The sequence below is a fragment of the Geospiza fortis genome, unplaced genomic scaffold (assembly GCF_000277835.1).
Source record: "Geospiza fortis unplaced genomic scaffold, GeoFor_1.0 scaffold396, whole genome shotgun sequence".
Classification (NCBI taxonomy): Eukaryota; Metazoa; Chordata; class Aves; order Passeriformes; family Thraupidae; genus Geospiza; species Geospiza fortis.
In genome coordinates this window covers 2124513-2143652 of record NW_005054345.1, presented here as the reverse complement: position 1 = coordinate 2143652, position 19140 = coordinate 2124513, and the positions used below count along the sequence as shown (strand labels likewise).

General features: G+C 41.6%; 1 protein-coding gene across 1 annotated transcript in view; it reads left to right on the top strand.

Moving 5' to 3' along the window:
* GLIS1 (GLIS family zinc finger 1) overlaps positions 1-19140 on the top strand; it is a 177796-nt gene that overhangs the window by 90089 nt on the left and 68567 nt on the right. The gene's annotated exons all lie outside the window — the stretch shown is intronic.

Here is a 19140-nt window from a genome sequence, read left to right as displayed (position 1 = left end):
AAAACAAGTTTGACATAAGCTTCCAAATTGGGCCATGAAATTTGGAAAGTCTCATTTGTAACACCCACACGCGTGTGCACGCATGCACACGCACAGAAAAGTGCAGACAAAGGGAATGGTTATGGCAGCAGGTTGGGGTTCCTGATAGGCAGAATTTTCAGCTATATGTCTATTTTATTGTTTTGATCAGAGCATGATGCAATGGAAAATGCTTGTAAGGATGTTAGATCGTGACAAACTTTTCCATGGTAAGCTGTACTTTCTATGGAGGAATAGGAAAGAATGTTTGTAGAAAAAGCTTTCAGGCCTGCAATGGTTATGGAAGGGAGAAGGAAGAAAACAAGAGTATTCAAAATGTGTTGCAGAGAAAAATTTTCTGTAAGTGATTGTCCTGATTATCTTTTTACTCCTATTGGATAAGTGAAAAACATTATCTTAATGTCTGCACAGTTTAGTGGGTTTTCCTTAAGATAATACTGGAAACAGTGCATATACTTAGAGAATACCATCAAATTGTCCAAGATAAAATGGTAACACTCTAAGACTTAAGTGTTTCTTTTTGCTTTGAATGCAAGAACTGAGTGGTTCTATTCCAGAAGTAGCTCAATGACATTTTCTAAATGTACAAATGAATTTAACTTCCCCTGAATAGATGTATTTTATTTATCAATTATCGAAGGATAATGCAAGTTTGCTTCTTTCCAAACAAAAGCATAGGTAAGTAAATTGAAAGCATACTCAAAACATGAAGCCCTGATTAGTTTCTTGTGGTGCTGAAAGATCACTAGACTCCGTGGATAAAGGAACTTGTCTCTTTTCCTGAAAAATGCATATTTAACAGGTATTGTATGGCAGACTTCTAATGTTACATTCCTATTCCTACAGAAAACTTGGTAAACCAGAGAAATGCTGTAATATCTTAGTAAATGCTAAAAATGTCCTATTTTCAATTAATTTCATCTGCGGTAAAGTTCCAGCTTTTGATAACACGTCAAGGTTTTGTGAATAGGTTGGAAAAACCTCTGCATCTGATACTGCAGACAGCCTTTATGTCATATTTATATAGCCTTGGCATGTAAGCATATAGAGATCTCTTTTACTGGAGCAGATATTGTAGTTGTTCCCATACATGGAACAGCCCAATCAGGACTGGGAGCTCCACATTGCTCACCTTGGAGTTAACTCTTCTCTTCCCACAGTAAGAGCCATCCACTGTCAGCAGAGGTATTGTGTGTTAAACCTTGCAGTCTGGAATTCTGCAGGGAGGGAAGTGGATCCAAGAGAATACATAGAAACCATCTCTTCTTTGCAAATTCAGTTTTCTACCCTGAAAACAGCTTGATCCAGCAGGGGCAGGATCCAAAGTTGCAGTACAGCTCCTTGAATTTGTTAATATCAAGTGGGGATTATTTGCCCAGTGAATTCCATTCCATGTGAAACAGGGGTTGCTGTGCAGTGTTGCGTTGTGCAGTGATGTCATGTCATTTTAAATGATGGCTTTTCTTTTGATGTGGTAATAGTTGTGCTCTTATTCCTGCAAATTAAGAAGGCAATTCATTCTCTGTAGATAGAGGTCTGAGATTTTGTTGTGTTTTTGCTGTAGCTCTGTTAAAGTAACTTTGCATCTCTTGTATTTGTAGTGGAGATTTTCTTTTGCTGTTCACAATTACCCATTGCACTTTCTTTTTAAGCCCTTGATTTCTCTCTTGCCTGTAAGATTACTGCCTGACTAGGTATTGAACTGCTCAGGAGAAGCTAACAGTGAACAGCACCCCGCCCTCATACATAAAAGGACTTTTCCATGTAAAATTATTAATTTCTTATGACAGGCTTTGCTACTATGTACTGTAATAGACAAAGGAATTTTGGAATTCAGGCTACTTGAGAACAGGAAATACATGAGACATTTTGATTGAAAAGTAAATGGTTCACTAAAACTGCAGTTAATCCTTTTATTATCTTTCCAACAGCAGTTTCCACAATACTTTCATGAGGTAAGCTTCCTTCAGTCCAACTGTAACACTCTCATCGTTGCAGCTGGTTTGAATTTAGCGAGCCTGCTTCTTTCTTTACTACAGACAGGCGACAGGCAAAACAGGATCTGCTGTGGAGCACTGCTGATGTTTTGGGTCCATATTCTGCTCACCGTGTTCCATTGCCAAAGCTGGTACTATGAGTATTCTGTTTTCATATTCTGTTAAATATTCTAATTAAGTGGTGCCTTCTCGTCATTGCGTCCTTCAGTTTGGTTTTTCCTTGGGCTCTGCAAGTAGTCTAAAGGAAACTACCTAATCTCTTTGCAATATCCTGTTATGTTTCATACTTAACTCATGTTATTTTAGTTTTATTAAATTTGGGGTTCATCTGCATTATAATCAAAAATATATCCAACAAAAATAATGATGCAATGCCTTTAAGACTTTAACTTCTGAAGATTAATTTCATGCTTTTTTAGATTTGATGTCCCAGACAATTGGAATTTTGATTGTCTGAGACAGCAAAAATTAGCAAGCTTAATGGTTTTTATTTTAAAAAAAGGAAGAGAAAAATTTTCTCATAGCTGCATCTTTTGCTGCCTTTCAGTTCTTCGAATACTTCGGTGAGTAGAAGCATGCTGATCTCCAGATATTGCATCCTTGGTTTAAGCCTCTGCTTGCAAATGTAAATACAGAGCTGCTCATTTAGTTGTCTGGAATTGTTTGATTTGGACAAATCTGTACTCGGCTTATTAGTTTACCCTCTTGTACTCCTGTGGCTTCATAACGAGTAGAAAAAATGTTCCCATCATTGCATTCATGTGTGCTCAGGGGCCTCCCCAGACAGGATCAAGGTAAATGATTTATCTTCGTGTCATTTCTACAGGTGTAATTAGTGTTCATAGAAATTGGCTGTCATAATGTATGTGTCATCCATGAAAGGAGCTGGACAGGGATAATATTTATGGTTAATGTCTTTAGTTTTTGTATTTCAAAGAAACAAATGTCTCCTGTGTGTTCTAGACCTGTTTCTGTGTTTGCTAAGAGAGTTAAGGCTTTGAAGCCAAAATCTTTTCATGTATATATTCAACATACTCAGTTTGGGAGGAATCTGAAAGGAATGATTTGGGTGCTGTATTGTACACAGTGAAATTCAGCACCTGTGCTGTTTGTAGTCAGTTCTTTTGAATCCCTAAGGCTGAGACACCAAAGGTACTGCATTAAACATGGGGAAATTGAGACAGAGAAGATAAGTAACTTGCCTAAGGGCGTCTTTAGGCAATTCCAGCATTCCAGGGCAGATCTTGTGTTCCAATCACCATTTCACACAATCTAACAATTTGCAATTTACTGGTGAAACAGATTTTTGTACAGATTGCACAAAAGATTGCGCTCTGGCTGAACTTCCTGTTAATTTTTCGCTGCACGTCTCTGACGCAGGTGGTTTGACATGATGTGAGTGTGTGAGAGCTTTCATCAGAAGGCTTGGCTGCATCTGTAACACTTCATGGGCAGCGACCTGGTTATTGGGAATACAGGAGAAGGCCTGTGGAGCAGATTAGTATTATTGCTTCTGTTTCTGAGGAAACCAGTGTGGCATCTCTGTTCTCAGTAGAGGGCGAGTCTGATGCTGTCTGCAGTCCATGGGGAGTGTGTGTCCAGCAATGCAGGGTGGGAAATGAGATCTCTACAGGGCTACAGCTACAGAGGAGTCTCAGGGACAGCCCTGCATCTGTGGGGAAAATGGGTCTGCATGCAGCAGCTTATCCGCTTGTGAGTTACTTCACCTAAACAATGAATTTCCATGCCTGACTCGAGGGAATGTTGTGGAAGTCTGGAAAGTGTTTTCAGCTTTTGGAGTGGAGAGTGTCATGCACTGATGCCAAAGGAGTGCTTTAAAAGAACAACAATAATATTGGGCTCACTTTCTTTCCTTTGAAGTCAGTAGTAGGAAACATCCATTCTATCAAAGCTGCCTCAGCAGAGATCTCTCTTTTTATTATGGCTCTGATGGCATTTCCCGATACTGTCAAGGAACATCAGCATTCAAAACACTCTGATTAGAGGAGTAGACAGCAATTCAGTGGTTTTGTGGAAACACAATGTTTGTTTGTTTACAAAGCCCACTGCAGATTCCAGGGCAGTACAAGTGGGTTTAAGCATGCCCCAGCACTGGAGGGCAGGCCAACAACAGGGTTTAGGCTTGGCTCTCTCTCCTCATGCCCAACCAGCTGGTGAATTTGAACTCGTGTCTGCCCACAGGAAAGCTCCACACTAACAGATCTTGCAGAGCAAAAGCAGCAGAAATTACTGGGCCCAGATTCCATTGTGAGTGGGATTGTCCTGTGTTCCAGTGCAGCAGAACAGAACTGCAAATGACTACAGTGCAATGGCCCTGCACTGCCCTTGGGGGCTTGGGACCTTGCCTTGAGCTGGGCTGCAGGGGGGCGAGCTGCCAGGGTTTTCCTGAAAGATTATCAGCCTCCCAGTTTGGTCCTGGGATTGTTGGGCTTCTATGATGTGCATCTCCTTTATCAGGCTGATATAAAAATGATAGAGGATGCTGGACCTGGTGGGATTGTGCTCTGAGCAAGCTGGACTGGCTGCCTTTCCTCTTGCTTTCCAGCAGTCTGATACGGGTTAGGTCTGGCTGACATACTGCCAGGGTTCTTTTTGCGTAAATCTAAATAAATTAAAATGAAGTAAATTCCAAGTGTTGCTGCCAGAATCCAGAATGGCTTTCAAGTTCACTTGTCTGCCTTAAAAATGTTATACAGGACGCTGAAGAGATCTGAGAAATGGAATAGAGGTATAGCATGAAACTTCTATGGAGGAGGCTTTCAGATACATACTTTTTATATCCTACAAGAATATTTAATTCCACAAGGTTTAATTTCATTTGACCTGATAAATTATTAAGTAATTTGGGACCTGTTCAAAACATACTATCCTGAAGATTTCCTGATACATTTGTGCAGATCTGGTGACTGTGTGTAGATATTGCTCTTCAGGGTGTTAAATAAGAAACAAAGTGGGGTATTAGCAGTCCTGTCACCACAACACAGTGGGCACTCCCCCCGTGAAACTCCCTGCCATAGGATATAGTAATTAATTGCCACTATTATGGTTCTCACAGTGTTGGATAATTTCCACTAACAATACTTGGTATCTGCTGAAGGTAAGGTGATAGGCAGATAGTGGTTTAGGGAACAGATAGCCTCGTGACAAAAGCATGGTTATTCATTTCCATCCTCCATGACAGAAATTTTATTAGGCATTCCACCAGTTTTTTCAAACCAGCAGTAGGATCACAGGAGAGCTTTGAGAAAAAAACATTAGTGAATCTGGGTCCACCTTCATTTTGGAAAAGAAGTGATGGGGGACAGTGAACAGGACAAGAGGATTTTGTTACTATTGACATTTTATAGACAATGTGCTATTTTGGAAACGTTTCAGTATTTCAACCCATAATTTTTTACTTTCTGTTTCAGCATGAATAAGGTTTAAACAAAGACACTTCTTTTTGTTGTTGTTTAAAAGCTTTTCCCATTTGATTTATTCAGTGTTTTTATTTTGTTAGCAGAGTCCCCCAAACAATTATATTTCAGCTCATCCTGGACTGATTTATCTTCTCTTCATTCTTCAGTGTTCTGATTTGGCTACTGAAACACATATTTTTCACCACAATTCCAACTGTGACCTGATTTGAGTACAAGGAAGATGATCCATTTGCCTGCAAAGCCACAAATATTTGTCAGAATACTAATCACTGAGCTTTTGACAAATACCTGACAGTGCTCTGATTGAAAGAGAACATCTCAAGTAGGGAACAGTTTTGTACTAGAAGTGGTTCTCCCCAGGGACTGTGCTGCTGGTGCCCTTGTGGCACACAGGATGGGCACTGGTACCAGGACTCCTCCACACCAAGCGAAGGCATTCATTTTCTTTGTCAAATAATATGGGCTGAAGTATGACCAGCTTCGAAAAGTGAAATTTATTAGTTGTGACCTGCCATGTCTGGCTGCCAGACAAACTTCTAGGCATGTCTCCCAGGTCTCTTTTGGAAGATTTCTTCTAGGCTCCTTTCCCTTCCCTTTGCCCAGTTTGCATACGAAAATGACATCTCGATACCATGTTTTTATCTTTATCCTCTTGTCCCATAAGACTCAGCAAGTAGTGATTCTTTCTCATATTAAGACACTCACAATTATTTCCAGCTCTGCTGTGGCCTGGTTCTGCATGTAGATTTATTCTAACCCCAGTCTCAGCACAGCCCTATGAACGTCTCATGAGGCATCACCTTTTGAGATATCTTGCAAACAGCCTCCTAACTCCCAATTCATTCCAGCTGCACCACAAGATCACTTTCTTTGCCATGCAGATCAATGGATTTTATCAAATAATCACATCTGAAGAGGAAAAAGAGAGAAAGGCTTTCCAGTCTCTAAGCACTGTATTTGCAATAACTCTTCAGGATTTCTGCAGCTCACCATTTCCCATGCAGCAAAAGTGTGACAAGGTTTCTTTCTCACTGTCTCCCCTGCCTTGGAGTGAATCATCCATGGGTTTCACTGTTTAAATCTGCTCAGTAGTAAAGATAAGTGATACACCCTCAACTGGTCAGATGTATTCTCCACTCTAGTACTCATTTTTACAGAGCAGGAAATGTAATTATGAAATACCTGTTTGCTGTAGGAATACCTTAATACATCTCAAGAGTACCTCAAAGATGTGTCCAGCAGTTGTATCCTAAAACCATAATTGTGCAGGATCCAGCATGATTTTGGGAGGGTGAGTTGTCTCCAGAAGATCTGGGAAAGCAGGGTGCATTCAGTGATTTGAATAATATCTACAAGCAATGAGAGAGGAATTTTCTTTTTACCCCTTGAAATTTAATTTATAAAAAAACCCCTTGCATCCAAATATTATTAATTCTGTTATTTACTGGACAACTTGGCTGCCTGGTGCAAAACTTGTAAGTTCTAAAATTTTAGACAAAGTATTTGTGCTTGTGTTCTTGAGGTTAAGTGCTTGGCTTTATTTTATTCCTTTGTATGTGTTCTGTGGGGATTATTAAAAGTGGTAGGAATTGTTCAGAACTCTCAGTGATTTAGCCTCTCTTGAACAGTGATTAACCTCAAGAAGGAAAAATAGTTTGTATCACCTGGCAGAAGGCTTGGACAAATTAAAAAGCCATAAAATTAAATATTGTTTAAAACCCATGCCAGTGATATACTTAATAATATTTCTTATTAGGCCAATACATTTTAATACTTGTTATTAGTGAAACCTATGTCATTTAATAAAAATGTTAATCTGCATTTGTAGGCAACAGAGAGGCTGTATAGTGTAGTCTCAGGGGAGAAAGAGGAATTTAGTGCACATTAAAAACTTTATACAGTCATTTATGCAGTTTTATCTCAGTTCTCAATGTGATGCATTTGTTTGTTACTTTGGGGCAAACCAGCAGCAGTTGGCCTTTAATACCAGATGAGAAATGAAAAGCCATCATTGCACAGTGCAGGGTCACACTCTGAAACCTTCACTGGCTCATTTAGCAACTAGTCCAGTGGGCCTGGTAAAAAACCAATGTGCTGGTTAAGCTGAATATATCAAAATGTGACCTGCTGGCATCTGACAGCTCACTCTGAGCATTTCCAAAAGCAGGCCTGGCTTTGGGTAGGTTTGTTTTGGAGGGGCCCTGCTCTGCACCTCTGAATTTGAGGTCCTCTTCCTCTCAGACCAGGAACTGAGTTACTGAAGTGTCGTGAACACTTCGGGATATTGTCACCTTGGATCTCCTTTTCCTTACAGGTACAATGAAATAAATTTCTTTCGAGCATAGTGGGGGTGAATAATCACAGCGAGGTACTGAGGCAAATAACTTAATGTGCCCATAATGCTATTTTGCATCTAATCATTCCTTCTACTGAGAATCCCAAAGTTCTTTGAAGCTTTTGCCTGCCAACAGCATTTCCTGTGTGATGAAAACTCTTGTGCCCAAGTTCTGGATACAGCTGAATTAAGACAAATTACTCTGCTGCTTTCTCTCCCTGTTTAAACTGGTGTCATTGTAAAGAACACATGAAATGTCTGGTGGAAAAGGCAAGGAACAGATATCCTCCTTCCCAGAGTATTTTCTCTTTCATATATTTTGTAAAGTTGGTGTAAGACTGTGCACCTTTGCTAACCAGAAAGACCCTTTTACTTCAGAATATTATTCTCATGAGTAGAGGTGTGCAAGACAGTGATTTTATTCAGCTGTACTGTGGCTTTCAAAGAAAATGGCACCATTGTAGAGAATTCTGTGCCCTGTGTTCTGTCTTACACCTGTATTTTCTGTATTTGGGTAAATCAGAAATGGCTGTATTTCAAATAGCTGTGCATTTAATCACAGACATTTGTCAGTGCCTGACTTTTCTATTTACATCCCTGGCTGATTGTGGAGTCAAGGAACAATAGGAGTTTTATTTCAAAGTCTCCTGTAGCTGTCTATATCAGTGTCTTCCCTCCATCTCCTTCTTTTATTGTTGTGTACAGATAACATATGTGTGAAGAGATCCTCTGCTCAGGTACAGTGGAGCTGCAGTGTTAAATAATTGATCTTGATCTGTCTTTTGAAACTGCATCCAAGGCATTTAAAAGTGGGAAATGGAAAAAGCATGTTCTCATAATCCCGCTCAGTAAAGTTTGCACAACTGCTCTTTGTTTCATCATGCCTACAATAAATCTTTCATTTTTGCCAATTGAGAATGCCTACTAAATCTGCAAATGATTACTTCCCTGAATTGTGTTGGGATTCTTGCAATACATTTTTCTTACATGGGTAATGATAAAATAAGAGTCCATCAAAAAATATTTTATTGCCTGGCAGAGAGCCTTTTATGAAATGGTTTTGATTCAAGGAGATTCTTCCAAGTGTTTTAGAACCGTTGCTTACAACTTCCCTTTAACCCTTGCATGGAGGGCTGCCAGGCCCTGGGAATGTCAGGATCAGGGTCAGTCAATCAGCAGCTGGTGGAATGCAGGACCTGGGTATCAGTTTAACCTGCAGCCCTCGGCCTGAGAGCGCGAGCGCCTGCTTGTAAAGGGGATTGTGTTACCACGAGATTAGAAAGCTGATGAATGTCAGACTGGTGGGAACCTTGTAAAACTAATCTGCTGTATCCATGTTGATATGATTGCACCCTGCTTCAGCGAGAGAGTGAGGAAGATGCGGTATTACAAAAAGGAAAGCACAAGGCAGAACTGGTGGGGCCATCTGTGTCACTGAGCCCAGGCACCACCTTACAATAATCCTTCAGTGCAGCCAGAGGCACAGAGCACCCCTCTGTCCCTGCTTTCAGGAAAGGTGTATTGTCAACATTGTGGCTTGTAAGTCAAGGACCTTTCAGTCATGTGAAACAAATCCTGCCCTTTTCCCCCTTGATTTCAGAATTGGGTACAGCTACGTTTGTCTGCCTGTGCTCAGGAGCCGCCAGCTGTAGGAATTACCCTGCTTTCCTTACAAAGAGACACAGTCTCAGCCCGGTTCCCTGCAGACCTCGAGCAAACATAAAACAAGGCCCAGGGGGATGTTCCTGGAATGGTGCAAGTCATGATGCCTGAGAATACATTCAAGTACTGCAGGGAGAAGGGATCTGGCAGGAGATAGATACCTTGTGGTACTTACTTGCACTGACAAAACAGCAGTAGACCTGACTCCATGTGGGGTGCTCTCAACAAAACCACATCTATTGCTTGACGTGTTGCCCAGTTGCCTCCATGTAATCAACTGTCCCCTCAGAAAAGACATGGGAGATCAGGAAAAAAAGCAGATTGTGTGAAAATACTTTTAAGTATCACAATTACTTGCAAGGTTTTATCTTCCTGCATACCCTCAAATGTAATGACATTTTTAATTGCATGGTCGTGGCGATCTCAGAGTTCCCTGTTTACAGTGCTTTGGTCCAGCTGAACATTTTTAGGTCATACTTTGTCTTCAAGGCCAAGGAGTGAAAAGCTGACAACACCCAGGAACCAGACATGCATCAGATGAACAGGGCACACCAGCTTAGTCAGAGTAATTCTTTCAGCCACGTAGGTTATAAATAACATGTTTTACATTTCAGATTGGCAAACCTCCTCCTGCATGTGCCTTGCTTCTGAGCTGAAGGGACAAAGTTGTCTCAGTTGACCACTGACCATTTCTGTTCAGATTTTGAAAGGAGGCACTCAGAAATACTTTCAGGTGTGAACTTTGCTGAATTTGGAGGGAGAGGTATTGGAGGTAACAGTGAACATGATGGGAAAAGCTGGGTGAGGGATTCTGCATCATCTCTCCTCACAGATGGATAGTGAAAAGCAGCAAATGTAGGACTTTGTAAAGGAAAGACTTTTTAACACTGAGCAAAGTTATATGGATCAGAATGGAAGGAACCTTTGTGAAGCTTGGGTCTTCTCAGGGGACTGTGATACCCCCAGCCTTTCTCAGTACCTCTCAGGCAACTTGTAGCCAGGCCACTAGAATGACAGCACATTTAAAACATGAATATTTGTAACTGCATTACTTCATTTCTAGTGCTGTAAAAATACCATTCGCATAATGGGGTAATGGCCTGCAAGTTCTCATGATTTCAACTGTTTTGGAGTTACAGGAGTTCTGTTCCTTTATGGCAAGCATCCATTTTTCATTTTAACATCTTTGGCACTTGCCTAAAGGATGGGAAATTAAAAAATGATTAAGGGGACAGAGAGACTGTCTTTTAAGGAAAGATGAAAGGAATTAAACTGAGGCTGGGGTGGGGAGAAAAGAAAAGGGAGGGATTGTTTAGGAAAGAATAGAAAACAAGTAGGGATGATTGGGCAAAATCAGGCAAAGGAGAATTTAATTTTTCACTAAAGGTTTCCCAAAGATGAGGTCTCTTTTAGAGTAGAATAATTTCGTAGTGGAAATAGAAGATGCCCAACTGTATGAGTAACATAAGCTGTCTTACAAAATTGGAAAATAAATTGTAGGGAATAATTTTGAAAGCAAAATTACATCACATTTCTGTCACTCTCTGAACACAGATTATTGCATTACTAGGTGTAAGAGAAGGAAGTGCATTAGCAGGCACAGGGATACAGTTTAAGCCTTCAGATGCCTGTACTCTGAATGTATTATTTGTGTATTTTTGTCCTGCTGATGTTGCTATGAGGTAGCTGAGGATGGTGCCCATGCAGAGCACTGGGTGCTCAGCATCCCTGCGGTTGGGGACCCCACTGTCCAGCCAGGCCAAACTCTCAGACCTTCTCACAAACAGGTGCTTGCATTTCACAGTGGCAGGTGTGAAGTAGGAGATGACTGGCTAGAGAGTCCATTTGCCAAGAAAGATACCTTTTGTTTTGCTTTGCCTTTACCAGGTTTGACCTTTACAGAACAAAAAGTTTCTCCTCACCATGTAGGAAAGTCTCACTTTTGATTCCAGTGAAAGCTAACACACCTCATGGAGCTTTGTGCCAGAAACGCTGTGCCATGACACATGGATGCTTTATTTCTGCTGTGAGACAGGGCAGAGAGAGACTGTTGAGCACAGCAGCACCTTCACCTGCAGCATCCTGGTCCAACTCACTCAAAATTCAGCTAGTGAAGCTCAAGTGCTGGATCCAGCTTGTTTGGTGTGCAGTGGTGGGTGTCCCAAAGCCCCGGGGCTGGGTCTGTGTTTGGCTGTGGAAGGGAGCCCTGGGCACAGGAGCACAGGCAGATGATGGTAAACAAAACATGGGGAGAGGGAAAGAATCCAGATCCTTTGTAGGCATCTCTGCTAAATCCGTATCTGGGCGTGCATTGGTCAATTTTTTGCTCTTTGTTTGCACCAGCCATTTTGAATGAGTTGTTCCCTTTAGCAGCTTAAAGCACTGCCATGGAGAATTTAAGTGATGGTAGGTACCATCACATAAATTTTTATAGGTGGACAGGAGGGTGCAAGCTTAGAAGTTAGGGTTGAGTATTTCAGCTTGTCAGATATAGCTTCTGATACGTGTCAATTGTTTTGTGAAAATCGGGGTTGGACCACATCTCTGAATGGCAAGAGAAATAAATGGGTATCGTAGTCATACCAGAGACTTTCAATTTTGATTGTTTATAGCAACGCTGACAGAAACTAACACTATACACAAAACTGGTTTTGAAACTGCCCTTTTTTCAGAGTTAATGACCCACAGGCTAATGGAAATTTGCCAGTTTTTACCAGCTGGGATCTGGCCTGATTTTGCTGGGAAATAAAAGTGCAAGGCAAAGAAACCATTTCGATTTCTGAAAGTCTGTGATGGTTCTCTTCTCTCATTATAAAACCTTCACTTTTTTTCTATGTTGTGCTTATAATTGACGTGTGCTTAGCAGAAAAGCTGGCTTTGCCCAAGGACAGCATACCCTGCTTGCCCAAGAATTCCTTTTAACAACTGCATTTAGATCCACTGCTGTGCAAACCCAAACCCAGCCCAGGCCCTGTGAAAGGAGTTGTATTAAATCATGGCTTTGAGGATCCACTGCCACAGCTCAGCTGCTCTGGCTTCATCCAGTAGAGGGTAGTAATTTTATGCATTTTATGATCTGCTCTTCCATTTATTGCACTCAGGGCTTTCCCAGGTATTACCTGGGGACTTCTCACACGATAGGCACGGCTGGTTTGGTTCCCATAATTAACCCAGGAAAGGCAGACTTTGTACCTGAGTGCATTTCTTTGTAAAGTCAACACAAGAGGGAGAGTAAGCCATTTGTACTAATTGTATATATAAAAAATAATCCCTAAAGGCAAGACTGTATAAGGTGCATTATGTTCAGGCAAGTGTGGGATCATTAGTGTCATTCATGATAGTTTGATTTACCCCCATGGCTTCCAAACAATACATGGCTCGTAGCCTCGTGAATTGGTGTGAGTTAAGAATTGCATGGCAGCCCTGCATATTTGGAGGGAAAGCTCTTAGGTCTTACTATGATGAAGACTCTTTTGTTGTAAAGTTTTCTTTACTAAGATAGATGTTACTTCAGTTCACACTAAACAAATTGACTCTGGAGTTTTTAGTCTCGGTTTGCCAGAGACAAATTGTGAAAGCATCTAATTGTAGCCTAAACAGCACCGTATTTTCCTTAAAAACATAGCAGTGTGTCATTCTAGAAAAACAAAAAAAAAAACTGGGCAAAATAGCCACCTTAGACAAAACACCTTAGACTGTCAAACCTGGATATTAAATTGAGTGGTTTTGGTTGCAGTGCTGCACTGAAAATGTTTCATTGTTTCAACTCTGTCCTTCCATGCAGTCACAGACGCTGGTGTATACTTAAGAAAACGGTAAATATGGAATGCTGGCAAATGTAGCTTAAAAGAAGTTGTGAGTAAACAATAATATTTAGACTGTCAAATTTCTAGGATTTATTGCAGCCAATTTTCACTTAGATTATGAGGGATGAAGAACGCTGAGCTTTTAAATCCCAGTTCCTAGTTCTTTACAACAATTATCAGTGTACAGTGGCTTTATTAATGACCTGAGTCTGGTTCTGATAAATTTTGAGACCTGTTTCATTATGTTATTGTAGAAACTATGGATGCGTCATTTTGGCCATCAAGTCATTGTGCTTATGTGAGGGAGAGAGAGGTTGATGGGAAGGGCTGAGAGCAAAGGGGCTGATTCTTCTGCTAAAAATGTAGAAATACTTGCTGATGAGAAGTCAGCTCTGCTGTTGGGTGTGCAGCCAGAGTGGCCATTGCACTCCCAGGTGGAATTGTAGCTGTTCTCTCCCCTGCCCTTGGCTTTGTCCTGTCCACTCTGGAGCACCTGGTGAGGGAGGGACACCTCTGCTTCCCCACAATGTCCCCACCTGGGGTCTCCAAGCAGAGCAGGATCTCCCTCCTTCATGCACCTGCGTGGAGCCTTCCCAGCTGCAAACTTCAGGCCTCTGCCAATTCTAAAGGCAAATTTCAGCTGTGCTGAAAGCAGGGGCAGAATTCCCATTGACCACAAACAAGCAGGAGCACAACCAGGGCTGGAATGATACGAGCTCAATAATCAATCCCCTTCCCAAGATCCTGAGTGGTTCTGCTGCAGAGGGGGATGAATTCCCCCTCCTGGGCTGTGCTTTCCACAGCTCCCGTGTACAGCACCTCTGAGCTGCTCCCCACGCTTTTGGAAACAGGGTGATTCAGGCTGGTGATTCACTTTGGGAGGCTTTGAAGGTTTTAGCTCAGGTTTAGGGAAAATATGCAGCATGAATCACCCAGGAACTTTGTTTTCTCAGTGAATTCTATGGTAATTGCACGTTAGAGCAATGTTTAAGGCAAAACAGTGTAAGACATTGGAGCCTTTTGTTACAACCAATCATAACCCACTGAAAGCCAAGTGTTCCTCAAATTCAGCAGGCACCACATGCCTGGTGGTCATTTGGGAATTGAGAAGTGACAAGAGGAGAGGGCATGTCTTATCTGGATGTATCAATATGCAGTGCTAAAAGGAAAAGAAAGGGAGCAACTCCTTTATCCTTTCTTCCTTTGTAAATCCAGCCCTGTTTCATGATGGATGCAGAATTTTAAGTTTACCACATGGAATTTGTTTTCATTTTTGGTCTTGGGGCAGCCAGGAAATGAAAAATTTGAATAAGAATTAGTGGGAAAAGGATGGTTTATTATATATTGGCACAATGTATTGGTTAATTCAGGAATTAATAAAACTGACAGCAGATAGTGGTGCTAGGGCCCATGTTTTAGTTGTATCCCATCAGTATCCTCTGGGTGATACCACCTTAAGCTGGCAAGGAGACACATGCTACGGGACAGTGAGCATCCATGGGGGCTGTCTGACCCCACTGACCCTGTAGGGAGACCTTGGCAACTACTGAGGTCAGCAGAGAGTTCTAATACTCTTTTTTTCACCCAGATTTTGTAATGGTCACTCTCTGAAGGAAGCTGATGGAGAACAGGAAAGGAGCTGTGAAGAGCACTTCTATTAATTGAAGCCTAAAGACTTGGAAGTGCCAGAGAAGGGGTAGACGGAGCTGGTGTTTGGCAAGGAGAGGAGGTGGTCATGTTTGGGTTCAGGACTTGGGCTCTGTTTCCCCCTCAGCAAGGCAGAAGGTAGCTGTGTGGGAGTCCTGTGGCTCAGCCACAGGCCCTGAGTGTGTTTTGTTTGGATATTTCTGATCGTGTTGCCTCCTTGGCTGGTATTTTGGGTTTGAGCAGCAGTGTCCTACGCAGTATTTGTTTTGGAGCTTGGCTTCCTGTGTTTGTTCTGGGTCTATTAATTAATAATAATGGAGTGTCAGATCCTAGCTCTTGTTTTTTTGAGTTATCAAAACAAATGCAGTCTTTGTGACCATTTTCAGTCTTTTGTGGCTATATAGATCCCTTGTTATTAAAATATTTGCTCATCATAGTACCTTTTTGCTGCCTTTGAGGAATAAGTTCAGTGACAAAGGAGAGATTTTCTCCTTTACTTCCAGAATTACTCATTCCATGTTTGGAAAGACAAATAAAGGAGAACACAGACAAAATGTGAAGAACACGTATACAAGCTAACGGTCTCGCAAAGGGAAAATAAGAAAATCAGAGGTTACATCATGTTATTGTAAGAATACATTATTTTGTTTTCAAAACTGTTATTTAACAGTGGGATGAATCCTTTAGTCATTTAGTGTTGGAACTTCCAGAATGGCTTGTGGTCGTTCCGTCGTTCTTCTCACACAATTCCCAAAAACACAGACGTTAGAGACAGTGATTAATCTTTCTGTATTAGTGGGCTGATCCAGCAGTTACTGGTGTCAAGAGAAAGCTCCTCATGTACTTCAACAGACTTTGGAGCAGGATGGTGATTTTTAAAAAACAGATGTAAGCAGCAAATTAGAAGCAAGTTAGAGAAATTTATCCAAGTCCTGTAGTTTTAAGAAACTGCTGTATTCTGTTATAAGACTGTATAGAAACCTTAAAATGTATAATAATACAGAAACACATGGCTTGGAATTCATTGTGATCCTTCCTACCTTTGATCTTTTGCTTTACTTACCATCACTTGTGTGCATATGTGTGGATGTGAGAGTAAACAACGTAATCCTAATTGTCTGAAAATATACATATGCTTATATAATGCCATAAATGAGCAAAGTGTTGGTAGGTAAATTTCCTATGGTATATGTGGCCAGAATAAATAAATTCTTGTCACGGTAGTGGGGTTTATGTATATATTTTCCTTATAAACTAGCAGGTAATAATTTAATTCAAAAGCTCCTTCCAAAAATGCAATTAATGTCTTTTGTTATAGTTTCCCTGGGTTTAATAATCCCCTCTTCCAGATTTATATTGGTTTCTGGAAAGTAATGCTTATTAGAGTGTTTTTCCAAATTGGCCACAATAATCCACTGAAATCTGCCAGCTGAATCATTGCTATGCTTGTGAAATTGCCAGGATCGCCTGACAGTTATTACTGGGGTAGAAGGGGAGGGGGAAAGGGAATGAAAGTTTCATAATATGTCACTGTTATTGATACCTTGGCTATGGCTCTTGGATTTGGATTGATATGTTTACTGAATTCTATATGAAAGATGGAATGCCTGGTGCTGGATTGGCAGCTGCTATAAGGGAGAGAAAATTTAGTATTTTTTTCAGACAATTGTATTTTATTCTGGGCATATTTTAAAGCGTGAACATGTATGTGCATACAGGTGTGCCTATATGTAAGCATACCCATAGATACATGTATATATGTGTGTGTATATATATATGGGGGTGTGTGTGCAAACTGCCTCTACCTTCTTCCCCAGCCTGGTTCTTGAGAAAGGAAGGGGATGTGTATTCCCTGAATTAGGGTCATGCTTCACATGGCAAATCCCACCACCTGTGCAAAACACACAACCAAGTCAGAGTTCAGTCATTCACCTGCAGCCACATCTTCGTGTACTCATTCTCCTCTGTGCACTGCAGATGATGTTGGAGGCAGAGATGAGTCTCCATAGCTCCAGTAGGTGTTGTTTTCTCCCATACTTCCAAAATAATTGAAAAGGGATGTGTTTTGCAGTGTCTGAATTCATTGTCCTTGTGAAGTCCTGCGCAACTGGAGCATAACCCTCATTCTGAGAGGGATTCCCTGACACTGGAATGCTGGATCCTGCTGCCTAGATGAAAAGGTGCATAAAAGAATAGCAGGGCTGGGCCAGAGGGACAAAGACAGAATGCCTCTCCCATTATGAGCCTTGGCAGCACTGCTGGGACAGACCCCTGTAGGGATGGCTGCTGCAGGCTCTGGGTGTCTGGGATAAATATTGTGTCCAACAGCCATCCCTGGTGAGACTCTGCTTTGGGCAGTGCCCACCCCCATGCATGGGATTTATATTCTGCTGGTGTAAATGAGATTTTGTTAAAAACATCCATCTGAATTGTGGGTGGGAGATGGGAGGTGGAGCAGCTGCCTGGGCAGCTGGGCAGTGCTGCATGGACATACCTGGACGCAGCTGCAGGGAACAGTTGGTGTTCTCTGGGGGTGCAGGGCAAAAGTCTTCCTTGCACAGATATTTTTCTATTTGTGCTGTTGCAGCTACAGCAGCTTGATGATGAATATTTTACCTTTTTTTTTTTTTGTAGTTTATGGGCTGAGATAATGCCCAGTTCAGTGTAGCCAGAAAAATAAGATTCTCAAAAATTCTTGCATTCCCCAGTATGTGGTTAAAGATGATTTCCATCTCAGCAGACATTCATGTGCAAAATGATGCTTTAGAGCAGTATCCCTCCCTTTCTGTGATGAGAAGTTTCCCTTAGACATCAGCCAGTGCAAGAGGCACATTGCTTTGGAGGTGGCTGTGTGATCCCTCCTGTCCCCTGGCATTGCATTTGGGGTCAGCTTGAGTGCTGCACTCTTTTTGGGAGCAGCCACGTGGACTTGCTTCCCTCTTACACTCATTGTGATCTGTCTGAGCAAGCCTAAGGGACAGGCAGCATGGGAAGAACCCACAGTGCCACTTACATTTGAACCCCAAACACTGAGTTAGCCCGAGCCAACTGAGCTGCAGAACCAGTCATCTTCAATTTTTACAGCCTTATAATTTTTAAAACAATTTTTATGACTCTGATTGGAACAGAGATGATTTTTGTAGTGTCTGTTTATGCCATTTCAAACTTGAACATAAATCTCATTTTTAAGGGGATTTTGTGGTTTTCTTGGCTTTATGATTTTTTTTATCCCTCTTTTATGCATTCTGCTAAATTAAACCAAAATAAACTCGGGGGAAAAAGTGATTCTTTAAAACAAATATATTATTTTATCCATTCTTTGGACAAGAATTTTCATCAGGGAGACAAGGATAGAACATTCTATTCAGCCTTTGCCTGCTGATTTATGCTGCCATCATTACAAGAGCGGTAATGACGTCCAATAACCAGTAACAGGAACTGTGAGCAGAAGCTTTGTAATGCAACACTGCTCCCCTTTTTCTCCAGCAGCTTTGTTGGTGGTCTAGAAATCATTCCAGAATGTGTTAGATGGTTCTCAGAGAGAACTGTGCATCTTCTTTTGGTTTAGGAGAATCCAGGTCTGGGGTGGCCCCGTGTGGGCTCCTGCAGTGCTCTGAGGTGCAGTGACTCACTGGAAAACCTGCAGCCAAAGCAACAGTAGCTGCTGTTTATCCTACAAAGCAGCCCATGGATTCTGTTGGGGTGGCTTGTAGGGAATGCTTCTAACCATGCTGTGGGATTCTGCCTTAAGTGTTGGGGATAACATTGAAGATTAGAGTGTCTGCACAGCAGTGTGTGCCTGCAAGCCTGATGGATTGCTACAAGAAACCAAAGGTATTTGATAAACCCAGCAGTGGTTTATGGTGACAGTGTGTTGATGCCAGCAGTTCTGTTTGACATGTATTAGTACTTCTAGGAGGTCACAAGTGCTATCCAGCTGCAAGTCTGATACTCAAGTGTGTCTGTTGCTGCAAGGTGGTAAGAATCAGTTGTCCCTTGAAGCTGAACTTGATGGTGTCTTTCAAAAGGTCCCATTTGAGCTTTGCTGTGATAGCAGAGCCAGGGGCATCAAGGAATGAGCCTCTGCCAGCATCTACCACAGAGCAGCAGGTGAGACATGACTGCTTTTTCCTGTGTTTATACACAGAAAATGGCTGTGGTAACCCTGTGGGATCTGCTAGCAAATGCTGATTTGTTAATGTTCCCCAATATAA